Source organism: Podarcis vaucheri (genome assembly GCF_965113315.1).
Source record: "Podarcis vaucheri genome assembly, chromosome: 15".
NCBI lineage: Eukaryota > Metazoa > Chordata > Lepidosauria > Squamata > Lacertidae > Podarcis > Podarcis vaucheri.
Window position 1 is genome coordinate 9,745,915 of NC_138753.1, and position 13,686 is coordinate 9,759,600.

The following is a 13,686-nucleotide window of genomic DNA, read 5'->3' on the forward strand; positions in this document are numbered from 1 at the left end:
TCCATGTCAGGTTTTGGGTGAATTTCTACAGATTTCCCCCCTATGCAATTTTGCCTGATATGCACATTTCTGCAACCTGATTTTTATCTCATATGCCTCTTTTGTATGTTGCCTTCACTTATATATGCATTTTAAATGCACAATTTAGACATTATTATTATTTCACACATTACTCAGTAGGAAAACTGTATTGTTTAATCTGGAGAGGTGTGAATTTTGGAGGATGGCTGCATTTCAGTTCTTGCCACATTTTGGGACATGCGAACTAGGTAGGCTTGTCTTTTAGTGCGAACGGAACTGAATTTCTCCCCCTCCTCTTGCCAGACATGGACTCACCTTCATTACCATTTGTTGTGTCAGAATTAGCAGGTAGCTTTCGAAGCAGCACAATTAGGAGAAGTGTCTGTGGGAGGAAATCGAGACAGGGAAGTCAACATATTGTCTGCTTTCTTTTTTAAACGCGCTGCTCCCAAAAGTAGTTTTTTTGGTTGAACGTTCAAAATGAACTTCCTGTCAACTTCAAGCAATTCGAATGGATGTGATGACGGCACCTGTGGACTTGTCTCTTGGCCAAATCAAAACTTTATAAAGAAGTTCTGTGGGATATGCACTTAGAGTTGCAAACCTAATCAGATCAGTGGGCTGCAGGGGGTGAGGAGACACTTTTGATGAAAAACGGCACCTCCCAGGGCGAGGGCTTGAACTAACAGGTGGAAATCGAAAGGAAGCCGATTTTGGCTTGGCAGTACGATTACTGTTCTAACAGTAAGATTTGTTGGACAGTGAAATAGGAGGTGATGAGAATGTGGCCCTCAGCCAAAAAAAGGCTCCCTGTCCCTGGTGTTTAGGATTGCAGCCAGAGGCAGAAGAGGGGGAACAGGGGAGAGCGGTCCACCCCGGGTGTCATCACTGAGGGGGGTGACATTTGGCGTGCCACCTGCCCGTGAATCCCAAGCCTACCCCTTCATTTTGACAGCTCAGAGGAGGCTTGGGAGTCATGGATGGGTGGCGCGCCATTGCCCCCCGCTCCTGGGCTGCTTCCTGGGGCGGAGGGAGCCTCCCCCAAGCTGTCAAAAGGAAGAGGGAAGGGAGGAAGGCTGTTGGCAAAGCGGCGCAGCTCCCTCCCCCCCCGCCCAGGAAGAAGCCCACCATGGGTGGCTCACTCCACCCCCCATGGGTGTCTCGCCCCCTGGGATGCTCGCCCCACCCCATGGCGCCACCCCTGGGTGCACAGCATGAGTGGAACTCCGGGTGCTGCAGCAGCTAGCTCCGCCTCTGATTGCAGCCTAACATTGCATATTGCATTTATACCACGTTTATTTGCAACCCATTTTAAGGCTAGATTTAAAACCAAGTTCGTCTTTTATAGCTTCTGGGAAGTTGCTCATGAAGAAGCCTGACACTGTCTTAGCTAAAGAATTTCAAAATAGGAGCTACACTTTGCATATCCAGATGTTAGGGGAGAACTTGCACACTCTTAGCACAACTGGTTCCACTAGGTTGGAAGTCAGATCTGTGAATCTTCACCTCCCCATCCCACTCAAGGCTCAGATTTTACCCTTGATGGAAGGGTACTTCTCCCCTACATAGTACACAAATTCAAACCACCATCCTTGGTGGACCTGCCTGTGCCTTGCGGCTGGCAGAGGTACTTTGTGGCCTTTCGTATTTCATACCCAGGGCTTTGTGTTTTCCCAGACAGGCTGCTCGTTTCCATTGGCTTTCAACCAACCTGATGTTGCAAAGGGGTGAGATAGTAAAGGTAAAGGGGACCCCTGACCATTGCGTCCAGTCGTGACTGACTCTGGGGTTGCGGCGCTCATCTCGCTTTATTGGCTGAGGGAGCCGGCGTACAGCTTCTGGGTCATGTGGCCAGCATGACTAAGCTGCTTCTGGTGAACCAGAGCAGCACACGGAAACGCCGTTTACCTTCCCACAGGAGCGGTACCTATTTATCTACTTGCACTTTGACATGCTTTCGAACTGCTAGGTTGGCAGGAGCAGGGACCAAGCAACGGGAGCTCACCCTATTGTGGGGATTCAAACAGCCAACCTTCTGATCAGCAAGTCCTAGGCTCTGTGGTTTAACCCACAGCACCACCCACGTCCCTAAGGGGTGGGATAGCAGAGCTCAAATAAGGCACAGCAGGGTCACCATTATTTCTTTTGCAACACATTTTCCTATAAAGCAGGGTGGGGTGAGGACTTCACTTTACGGTAAGAGGAGGTTTTGGGAGAGGGATGTCGGACCCTTCCGCCTACCATGCCTTATTTGGAGTCCTTACTTGCAGTCCTCCTTGCAGTCTCTTGCTCCAGCTGCCTTTTTCTGGTGGCTACTAACCCTGATGCTGATGTTCTCCCCCCACTTTGGAAACCACAGGAGGAGAAAGTGCTGCCGTAATGCTCAGGCCCTGTTTGTGGGCTTCTCATGGGGGGGCACCTGGTCAGTCTTTGTGAGAACAGGATGTGGGACTACATGGGAGAATCTCTCTGCTCAGGTTTCTTTCAGTTTTTCATTTTTCTAATCAGGGGTTCTGTTCTCCACAGTTCCATATCAGTCTGTGATTTTTGTTTTGTTTTAAGTCCTTGTGAAAATTCACCAGCACTTTAGTGTGAATTTCTTTCTGCAATGCAATCTCTCACCAATATAATGAATTTCCGCATGTTATAGTAGTTGTAGTAGTAGTAGTAATATATTTATACCCCTTCCATCTGGCTTGGGTTTCCGCAGCCGCTCTGGGTGGCTCCCAACAGTATATTATTATTAATAATAATAGTAAAAGCAATAAAAGATCAAACATTAAAAACTTCCCTAAACAGGGCTGCTTTCAGATATCTTCTAAAAGTCAGATAGTTGTTTATTTCCCTGACACCTGATGGGAGGGCGTTCTACAGGGCGGGCGCCACTACCAAGAAGGCCCTCTGCCTGGTTCCCTGTAACCCCACTTCTCACAGTGAGGGAACCGCCAGAAGGCCCTTGGCGCTGGACCTCAGCGTCCAGGCTGAACGATGAAGGTGGAGACGCTCCTTCAGGTATACTGGGCTGAGGCCATTTAGGGCTTTAAAGGTCAGCACCAACACTTTGAATTGTGCTTACAAACATATTGGGAGCCAATGTAGGTCTTTCAATGTGGTCGCCAATATAAGCATTTTCTATGCACAATTTACCACAGCATAAGCATTTTGGTACATGTTACTTGGTGGGAGAACCATGTTGCGAAATCTGTGCCAGTTTCAAAGGATGGCTGTGTTTTCTGTTTGCACATTCTTTGGAAAATTGCAAATGAGGTGTTTTCCCTTTGTTTATTTTATCAGCTTCTTATTTTGTTTGCTTGGGGGGCTGGTCACACTATCTGCAACAATAAGGCTTTGATTTGAGGTAGGTTTCCCCTTCAGATGCAAACTTAATCTACTCCACCCACCACATCCCTTGCTGTAATACAGTGGTACCTTGGAAGCTGAACCCCTCAGCTCCCAAACAAATTGGCTCCCGAATGATCGAAACCCAAAAGTGAGTGTTCCGGTTTCTGAACAATTTCCGGAAGCTGAATGTCTGGTGTGGCTTCTGCGGCTCCCGATTGGCTGCAGCACGCTCCTGCAGCCAATCAGAAGCCACACTTTGGTTTTTGAATGGACTCCCAGAATGCATTCTGTTAGAGAACCAAGGTACGACTGTACTCTCCTGGGATTTGAGGTGACTGTTCCAAGACCACTGGCAGTAAAGGTAAAGGTAAAGGGACCCCTGACCATTAGGTCCAGTTGTGGCAGACTCTGGGGTTGCGGCGCTCATCTCACTTTATTGGCCGAGGGAGCTGGTATACAGCTTCCGGGTCATGTGGCCAGCATGACTAAGCTGCTTCTGGCGAACCAGAGCAGCTCACGGAAACGCCGTTTACCTTCCCGCCGAAGTGGTACCTATTTATCTACTTGCACTTTGACATGCTTTCGAACTGCTAGGTTGGCAGGAACCACTGGCAGTGGGTGAATGCAAAAAGCCCACCAGTTACAGTTGCTCTTGATTCCAGTCTAACACCAACAGGTACTGTATGTAATGAAAATGTCCTTTTGGGGACTACAACCCCCCCCCCAAAAAATATGTGGCCATTCAACACACCTGTGCAAAGTGACAATATAATTCTGTTATTAAAGATGCTGGATTCCTGCCAGCCCAGATTCTGCCCACTGTTCATTTGCTCGCTTCACGGTCAAACCAATTCATTTCCTCTAGGCTCCAATAATTGAAAACCCAATTCCGAACTCATTTCAGCCTCCTCACATCATAAGCTCTCCGTTTTCAAGTATAGCTCTCTTCAGAGTCAGATAAAACAGTCCCTTCGGCTGTTGGCGGGCCCTCATTTCATTCCGTAGCATGAATTCGCTTGGGCCGAAGCTTTCCTCTTTCCCCCCAATTTCAGAATTACAGCACAACTCCGTGCAGGTTATGAATGCCATAAATCTTTAAATAAAATATTTAAAAAACGGTGTTTGTGCTGAGGAAAGTCTCATCGGTTTCCAACATATCCTACCTGCTTATTTGGATGGTGGGTATTGTTATAGCCCAGTAAGAAAGAGACTGTGCATCTGTGGAAATGGTTCCATAGAGGACGAGTACATTATATCAGAATATAAGAGGATCCCTGTTGGATCCGGCCAGTGGCCCATCTAGTCCAGAATCCTGTTCTCACAGCGGCCAATCAGATGCCTGTGGGAAATCATCAAGCCACACCCAAGCGCATTTATTCTTCTGTCCACCATATGCCAGCCCTAGAAATAAACTGTTGCCTTACTTTGAGTTGCAGTGTACAGGATGGCCAATACAGAACATGGTAATTGACTTGCTATCTCACGAATATGAGTACGTATCTTATCAGGTTGTGCTGTTTGCAATTGCAGCCAAGAAAATCCTAGTGAGAGTCTTGAGCCAAACGTCTGTGGGGTGTAAAAGTGGCTTGTTAATTTGAGCAAGATAAATCCAAGACTAATCCCGGGAAGTTTTAAGGTTGATTTTAATTCTGATTGCATTTTAAGCGGAGAGTATATTTAACCATGCTTTATGTCAGTGTTGGGCATTTTGTACTGCATTTGCAATGGCCCATGTATACAGGCAACAAATATTTATTGGACATTGGATTTCAATGCGGCTTTCTCCCATGTCTGTTGCCTTCTGTAGAACTCTTCAGAGACCAGGAGGATGGGGACAAAACTAGAATGAGTTAGTTTTGTCAGTCATGGGCTCTGGCGCCACCTACTGTTAGGCTCCCTTTCTTCTGCCCCAATGGGAACTAGCCACCACTGTTGTCATGGGCTCTGGCGCCACCTACTGTTGGGCTCCCTACCTTCCACCCCAACAATCTCAGTGGGCACCGGCCACCACCCGTAAACAGGTGTTCCTCGACTCGTGCATGACCACGTATATGCACAGCGCCTGGAAATATCTCATATCTCATAGAATCAGAGTTGGAAGGGACCCTGAGGATCATCTAAGTCCATCCACCTGCAGTGCAGGAATATGCAATTGTCCCTTATGGGGATTGAACCTGCAGCCTTGGCGTCGTCAGCATCACGCTCTAACCAACTGAGCTAAATAAATACACAATTCAATTCAAACCTGGAAATGGCAGGAGAGAGCTGGAGAGTCATCGTGGCTTGTGATGAGATTCTTCCCAGAACCTGAAGAAGACATCAGCGAGGGTGGAGGAAGCCCCATAGAGACTGTAGGCACAGCAGGGTTTTGTTTACACTGCTCAGCCTCCCCGCCTAACAGCTGATGTGTGGGGTAGCACAGTAGCAACAGCAGCTACTATGCTGTGTGTCCTCCAGCCTCCAGCTGGCCCCAGAGCTTCAATTCTAGTTGTGGATATTTTGGGGTACAGTATTTTTGGTATGGATTGAAGGCTGAGTGGTAGAGAGGGCATTGAAATGGCATTGAAATCATGCTCTCCACTTTACATGATTTCACTTATGGCAAGGGGGGGGGGACTGGAACGTAACCTCCACGTAGGTGGGAGGATGTCTGTATATACTAGCACCAGGTTCAGAGGTCTCTAAGTCTCAGTGGCTTGGGAATAATAGCAGGTGTGAGGCTTCTGCCTTCTAGCCCTCCTTAGGGGCTTCCTATAGGCATCTGGCTGGGAAACAGGTATATTGTGGCAAACTAGATGTTGGATCAGGCAGTTCTATGGTGCGATTCAGCAGAGCTGTTACGTTCTTCTAATTGAAGAACTTTTTTGCCCAAGCTTTGCTAGTCTGGTTACATGTTATTGCCATATTTCTTTACTCTGTTCTGCATTGATTCAAATGCCAAGTGTCTGTACTTTTTGGTAAATATATACTAGAAGAAGAAAAGAATGTCCCATGGTACGTTGTTGATCTAGCCATCTTCAAATATTTGAAGGGCTGACACAGGGATGATGAATTGCCTTTCTGGCACTGCAAATGGCCTCAGGTGGATCTACTCAAAACAGATCCATTTTGGTTACAGATAGGTAGCCGTGTTGGTCTGCCATAGTCAAAATAAAAAAATTCCTTCCAGTAGCACCTTAAAGACCAACTAAGTTAGTTCTTGGTATGAGCTTTCGTGTGCATGCACGTATCTGAAGAAGTGTGGATGCACACGAAAGCTCATACCAAGAACTAACTTAGTTGGTCTTTAAGGTGCTACTGGAAGGAATTTTTTTATTTAGATCCATTTTGGGTAATGCCAATCCTAGGCACACAATTCCCAGAGTCCCCTGGAGAGAGGGATTGATTCTTAAAGCACCCTTAGAATTGTAGCTCAGTGAGGGGAATGGGGGGGTGTGTGTCTCCTAACAACTCTCAGCACCTTTCACAAACCGCAGTCCCCAGGTTTCTTTGTGGGTAAGCCACGACTCTTCAAAGTGGTACAACAGTGCTTTTCTTCTTTTGGACATTTTGAGTGGAAAAAAGTAGAATCTGAGATGCCTGGAAGTGAAGACTGAGAATATAACACCTACTTGATTGGTGAAAAAGCTGGACATTAATACAGCTAGAAGTCATCTTGGAGTGTATACCTTGAATACTTTCAATAGTGTTTATAGATACAACTGGCAGGCAGAGAATCTGAAGACCCTCTTTTTTCTTTTCTTTTCTATGGTTTTAAATTTTTCATAGAATCATAGAGTTGGAAGGGACCTTGAGGATCATCTGCCCCCAACCCCTTGCCATGCAAGAATATGCAGCTGCCCCATGTGGAGATCATAGAATCATAGAATCATAGAGTTGGAAGAGACCACAAGGGCCATCGAGTCCAACCCCCTGCCAAGCAGGAAACACCATCAGAGCACTCCTGACATATGGTTGTCAAGCCTGCAACCTTGTTGTTATCAGCACCACGCTCTAACCAACTGAGCTATCCAGTGGTTGTTCTGTTCATCATCCTGTATATATGTTTATGCTTTGCTTTTGAAGTTTTCTCTCTTGGATTAATGAAGATCCACACGGAAGGGTGATGGACAGGAGATGGAGGACTCTGTAAGAGACGCAGGCTAGAGAGGATCTCCCAGGGTGGGAGGCTGGGGGAAGAGGGGGAAGCTCCCAGGTGAGAGCTGGGAGGGTTCACTTACCTGTGAAGGGTTAAGATTTACCGTATTTTTCTGTGTCTCCAAATTAAGAAAACACCCCTCAGCACTACCCGTGTATAAGACGAGCACCAATTTTAAACCTAATTTTTTGGTAAAAAACCCCTTAGTCTTATACAAGGAAAATTACGGTAATTATGATAGAGGAACTTGCACTCATTTCTTCTCTCTTTTTCCTGTTTCTTCATTTTCTTCTCTTGCTTCTCTTCTATTTATCTTTTTTAGATTAGTTTGGCTTTTCTTGCATTTTATGTTGAAAATATATATATTAGTACAATAGTGCTTTTAGTGTATAATGTAGATGAGGTCCATACATTCATGTGTACTAAAGAGAACATGCATCTACTCTCCACTCTGACTCCATTCATTTAAAGTTTTATTTGTTGCGTTAGTCATTAGAATCACATTCATTTCATTTCCGATATGGAATGGGGTTCCTTTGTTTCTGTGTACCACCATTTTGTTTTTGGTTTGCCACTGACTTCAATGGGTTGGCATTTTCTGCACAGATAGCATGAGGCTTCCCATGAGCAGGGTGTTAGATCTTCCAAATTTCAAACCGATTGGGGCAAGTGTCCCCACTTTACAGAGAATTTAAAAAGAAAGGCACTGATCCTGAAAGTATTCCGTTCCTTCAATGGCAGACAGAGCTGCTCCTCTTCTGCTTGTGAGTTCTATGTTTACCATCCCATTTGGTTTCACAAATCCCATTACACCCTGTCTGAAATTTCAGATAGTTGGGACAAAAGGCTCTCATTTCATAGGATTTTTATTATTCTTTAAAAGCACAGGTATATGAATGTGCTGCTCCTTTCCCCTCCTCCCCTTTGTGTCACTTTTCTGTGATGTTCCAGCAGGATTCCACTTGAAAGAAATGAGAAAAAAAGGAAGTTTCATTCTGAACTCATCCATTTGTATTCCCATTCGTGTCCATTAATGAAACAAATGGCTGTCATGCAGTTCATTTTTCATTTATGGGAATGCGCTGAATGCCCAAGCAGCCATCAGCATGAAACCCAGAATGATGTGCGAACATTCAGTGTGACCTGAAGGTCTGAGAACCTCTGAAACCAAGCACCATCAAATTGGCAGACTGAACGTTTCGAAGCTTCAGAGCTTTTCAAATTTTCACAGTCTATCCAAATTCTGCATGATGAATCCAGGAGCAGGTTTTCATCTAGGTTTGGATACTGCTGTACACTTGAAGCTTTGAGAAACTGAAATAAGCCTAGACTTCTAAAAAAAATTAAAATAAGCCCAAGTGTTTTAAAAATGGAGCTTGTTGCACTTATTTGCTTTCACTTATTTGAATCTCAGAGCAGATTTCCCTGAACTTTCTCTCCCACCCCCCCCCCACAATTTATTTATTTGATTTTCCATATTAAAATTTACATTCCCCTCCTCCCCTTTGTGGGTCTTATTGTTAGTCCTTTCCTTCTGCATCTTTCATAATGATCCAAATTTCTGTATCTCCATTATGTCCATAGTTCTTTGTTACATTTCAAGTGTTATTGCAATCCCACTAACAGTTTTAACCATTTACAATGGTTCTTAATTATAAATTCCCCCCATTCCTTATTAAAGTTTTGGTCCTCCTGATTGCAGCCCCCCACCCCCCTGCCAAGATCCTAAATCTATTCCCAAAAAGTTCCCCCAATTACCATAAACAAATCCCGGTGTCCCCAGAGCACCTGTTACCCAGATTTCCCCCAATCTCTCGTTCGAGTCATCTGTCATGGTGTGTGTTATCGTGCTTTGCCATCATCCTGGAGGTTGTCATAGAAACAAAGGACAAACAGTCGGGTGTTTGGACTGTGCAACCCAGGGATTAATGTGCCAGGGAGAAAAGAAAATGGGATGAAACCTCTGATCGTCTTTCCCTGAACCCTCAGCATCTTGACGCTAATGCTCTGCACGTGAAAAATTAATAGTCTGGTGATAAATGATTTTAAACACGATCACAGGGCGGGCAGGTCCCTTGATGCCTTTTCAAGACACACAAAGGAGAGAGGGTTTCTTTTTTAAAGGAAGATAGAAACTTATCTTCCAGTGGGTCAGACCACTGGTTCATCTGGCTGCCTTTTACCTCCAAACCGATTGACAGAGCTTCTCCAGGGTTGGAGACAGGAGTTTTTATAGCCCTACCTGGATTGGAACCTGGGACCTTCTACACAGTGATGGCTGGTAGGGCAGATGGCAGAGAGACCAGGGGCAGTGCATCCCATTTTGCTGCTTGAGATGGCAAGTGCAAGCCCACCCTGCTGCCGCCGCAATTGTTGTTGTTGTTTAGTCGTTAAGTCGCGTCCAACTCACCAAAGCTTCCTTTAACTATGTTGTGCAGCAGCAGCACAAAGCAGTAGCGGTGGGTTCCATCAAAATCTCACGAGGTTTGGGTGAAAAATTGCTGGAAATCAGCACTGTCTCTATTGCCACTTCTCTGCCTCTGGCAGAGCAGGCAACAGGGGCTTCCGCTGCCTGAGGTGGCTATTTCACCCCAGAGTCAGTGACGGACAGAGTCAGCTCCTCTTAGTTTAGTCCTCATCCTCTCCCCTGCTGAGTTCAAGAAGTGGGGAATGCTGAGACTCAGGAGTTGTTGTTGTTGTTGGCGTCCGTCTGTCTCGAGAGACAATGGAGTGTGCCTCCAGGGGTGAAGTCAAACTGCTGTGTTAAAGGCACTGAAGTGATCTCCTGGGTCCTGGGCTGCCCAGATGACAAGACCCCCCTCTTGGCCCCACCTATGTGGTCCAAAGGAAAGCAGAGCAATACGTTTGGCACTAGCTTGGCTGCAGGAGTTGCCAGAAAGAGGCGTGCAAGGTGCTATCCAACAGTCTTAGTGACTCCACTCCGGATTTGTGTAGGCTTTACTCCTTGGACTTTTCTTCTCCTGAAGATATCCCACAAGGCAGCGGAGGTTTAGGATCAGAGTTTTCCTTCTCTTAGATGGGTTACCTTCCCAGGTGGATGAGCCCCATCTGCCTCTTACTTCCCTCTACAGCACATGCAGAAACCTGCTTCTTGACCGTTGGACGCACTATTGTTCTCATCCGCAAGAGCATGTCTTCACACCCAGTGGAAGTCTCTAACTCGCTGATGGTTTGAGACCCATTGGCTACCATCACATGGTTTAGCCAGCCAGTCAAAGCCCTTCCCAGGGTGTGGCCACTGTCGCATGCTGATAGCTTCCAGGAGGCACAGAGGAGAACTGAGTGTAGGGTGGGGACCAAAGATGGACAAACTACCCCAGAAAGAGTATGATGTGTCCCTTACCATAGGCCCTACCCCTCCCCTAACACTTCACACACGCCGTGTGTGTGTTTTAAATTCATTTTTATTAAATGTTCCACTTTAACAATCCAATCTAATCACATTAAATATTCCAAATTATACATATACATATCAAATAATCCAAATATTCTGCCAAATTATAATTTTTAAAATTGGACTTCCCATGCTTCAAGTTTGGAGGGTTCTGATCATCTCATATCTCTACTGCTTTTCATAGTCATTTCCAATGGTTCCTCTAATTCTTCCTGTTGTTAACCTTCCTTCTTTCACGGCCTCTGAGTTGTTCCCACAAGTGAGTTAAAACAAGCAATGACGTGTTTCTGTGTGGCTTTTTTATGTCTATGATTCCCTTCTATAAGTTTGCAGCATCTCCTCACATGCTGGTGTTTCTGCCGAATCAATCCAAAGGTCTTTTTGCTGCTGGCAGCCGCCATCTTCACTCAGTTCCGATGAAGTGTATGTGTGTGTGTGTGTGTGTGTGTGTGTGTGTGTGTGTGTTTGTGTATGTGTGTATTTTTACATTCACCATCTCTCTCACATTTGCTGTTGGCCCTGCCCACATCCAGTGGGTGGTCCTTGGAAGATTCTTGGGGAGGAATATGACCCTCAGGCTGAAAATGTGCTTCCCTTCTCCTGGATTCAAACATAAGGAGATGTCTGTTCTCAGCCAGATTTCTTCACAATCAGGGCATAAGAACAATAGCCCCCAGCAGCTGTCTGGAGAAACACTGTCTCAGGACATGAAGGTTCCAATTCACTATTGTTGTTAACAGTCATGGGAAGAGTTCTCCATCCATTTGTTTAATCCTCTTTTTTAAAGCCAGTGGCTGCTAGCACCTCTGATCCAACAGTCTCTTCGTAAATTCTGAAGTTCTCAACTATCTTCAGAGGAGGCTCCATTGCAACGGAGTAGTCTAATCTAGAGGGGGACGCGGGTGGCGCTGTGGGTTAAACCACAGAGCCTAGGACTTGCCGATCAGAAGGTCGGCGGTTCGAATCCCCGCGATGGGATGAGCTCCCGTTGCTCGGTCCCTGCTCCTGCCAACCTAGCAGTTCGAAAGCACGGCAAAGTGCAAGTAGATAAATAGGTACTGCTCCGGCGGGAAGGTAAACGGCGTTTCCGTGCGCTGCTCTGGTTCACCAGAAGCAGCTTAGTCATGCTGGCCACATGACCCGGAAGCTGTCTGCAGCTGTCCCTCGGCCAATAAAGCCAGATGAGCGCACAACCCCAGAGTCGGCCACGACTGGACCTAATGGTCAGGGGTCCCTTTACCTTTACCTTGTTTAACCTAGAGATTACAGGAACACAGACAAACAAAGTTAGGCTATTCCCCATCCTGACAAGGCCACAACTGGGCCACCAAATGAAGATGGAGCTCTGTACCACAGAAGGCGCTTGTGGCTCCGTAGACAGAACTGCTCTCTGAGTGAGCCTTTCCTTATAGCTCTCTATTCACAGAGGCAGAATCGCACATTTTTCGCGGCAGCGAGGAAAACCATACTTTGAGCCGGTTGGTTAAAAGATAACGGCTTCCGTCTTGTCCCTTGGTGGGACCAGCTCATCTTAATTCTGCTCACAGGCGGCATTAGCTGGCACAATTATCCTGACCGCGCCAGCTGGTGGGTGGTGCTCTGCCCATGTCCGCCACCAATTATTCATCTGTTCTCAGTTCCTGGGGTTAATTTATTTGGCATTTTTAGTCGCAAGCGTTTCATTAGATGTGCGTTCGCTAGGAAGCAAATGGTATGGATTTATGCAGAGGGGCAACAGGCAGGAAGAGTCAAGTGCAACAGTCTTGTAAATGTAGTGAGCGTCACTGATGCTGGTCAGTAGCCTGTTTGCTGGCTGGAGTGGAGGTCCTGACACCCTCCACACTCTTCACAGTGACTTTCCAACTATGTCTATGTTGTTGTTTAGTCGTTTAGTCGTGTCTGACTCTTCATGACCCATGGACCAGAGCACGCCAGGCACTCCTGTCTTCCACTGCCTCCCGCAGTTTGGTCAAACTCATGTTCTTGCCATCTCATTTTTGACCACATATTTTTCTTTACAGCATTGGACTTTCCTTTCGCTTCCAGGCATATCCACAACTGAGCAACCTCTGGCTTTGGCCCAGCCGCTTCATCTGCTCTGAATCTACTTGTACTTGTCCTCCACTCTTCCTCAGTAGCATGTTGGATGCCTTCTGACCTGAGGGGCTCATCTACCAGCATCATAACTTTTATATGCTTGTTGTCTTTGTCCATGGAGTTTTCTTGGCAGGGATACTGGAGTGGCTTGCCGGTTCCTGCTCCAGGCAGATCACGTTTCGTCAAAACCCTCCACTATGACCTGTCCATCTTGGGTGGCCCTGCACGGCATAGCTCATAGCTTCTCTGAGTTATTCAAGCCCCTTCGCCATGGCAAGGTAGTGATCCATGAAGGGATCTATGTCTATACTGTGCATCAGAGGTCTCCAATGTGATGCCCTCGGCCACCAGTGCGCCTGCCAGTTTTTGTCCTATGATGCCTGCAAAACTTCATAGTAAATATCCCTTTGAAAATCCACAATGCACAAGAATCCTGGGTACTGTACTTTATCCCCGCACAGAGCTACAAATCCCGGCACCCTTAACAAGCCACAGTTCCCAGGATTCTTTGGGATAAGTCACATGCTTTCAATGTGCTTTAAACATATGGTGTGTTTGCATAGCCAAAGCGTAGCAAGGGCTGCCTCTGGAACTTGACATTATTCAGAGAACAAGGGAGTGTGCAATATTAAAGAACTGTTTCCAATTTGTTAAAATAAAGAAAAAAGAATTC

General features: G+C 46.2%; 1 protein-coding gene across 6 annotated transcripts in view; it reads left to right on the forward strand.

Annotated features, from left to right (window-relative positions):
* The window catches only part of RAP1GAP2 (RAP1 GTPase activating protein 2), a 193,939-nt gene that overhangs the window by 106,305 nt on the left and 73,948 nt on the right, over positions 1–13,686 (forward strand). The gene's annotated exons all lie outside the window — the stretch shown is intronic.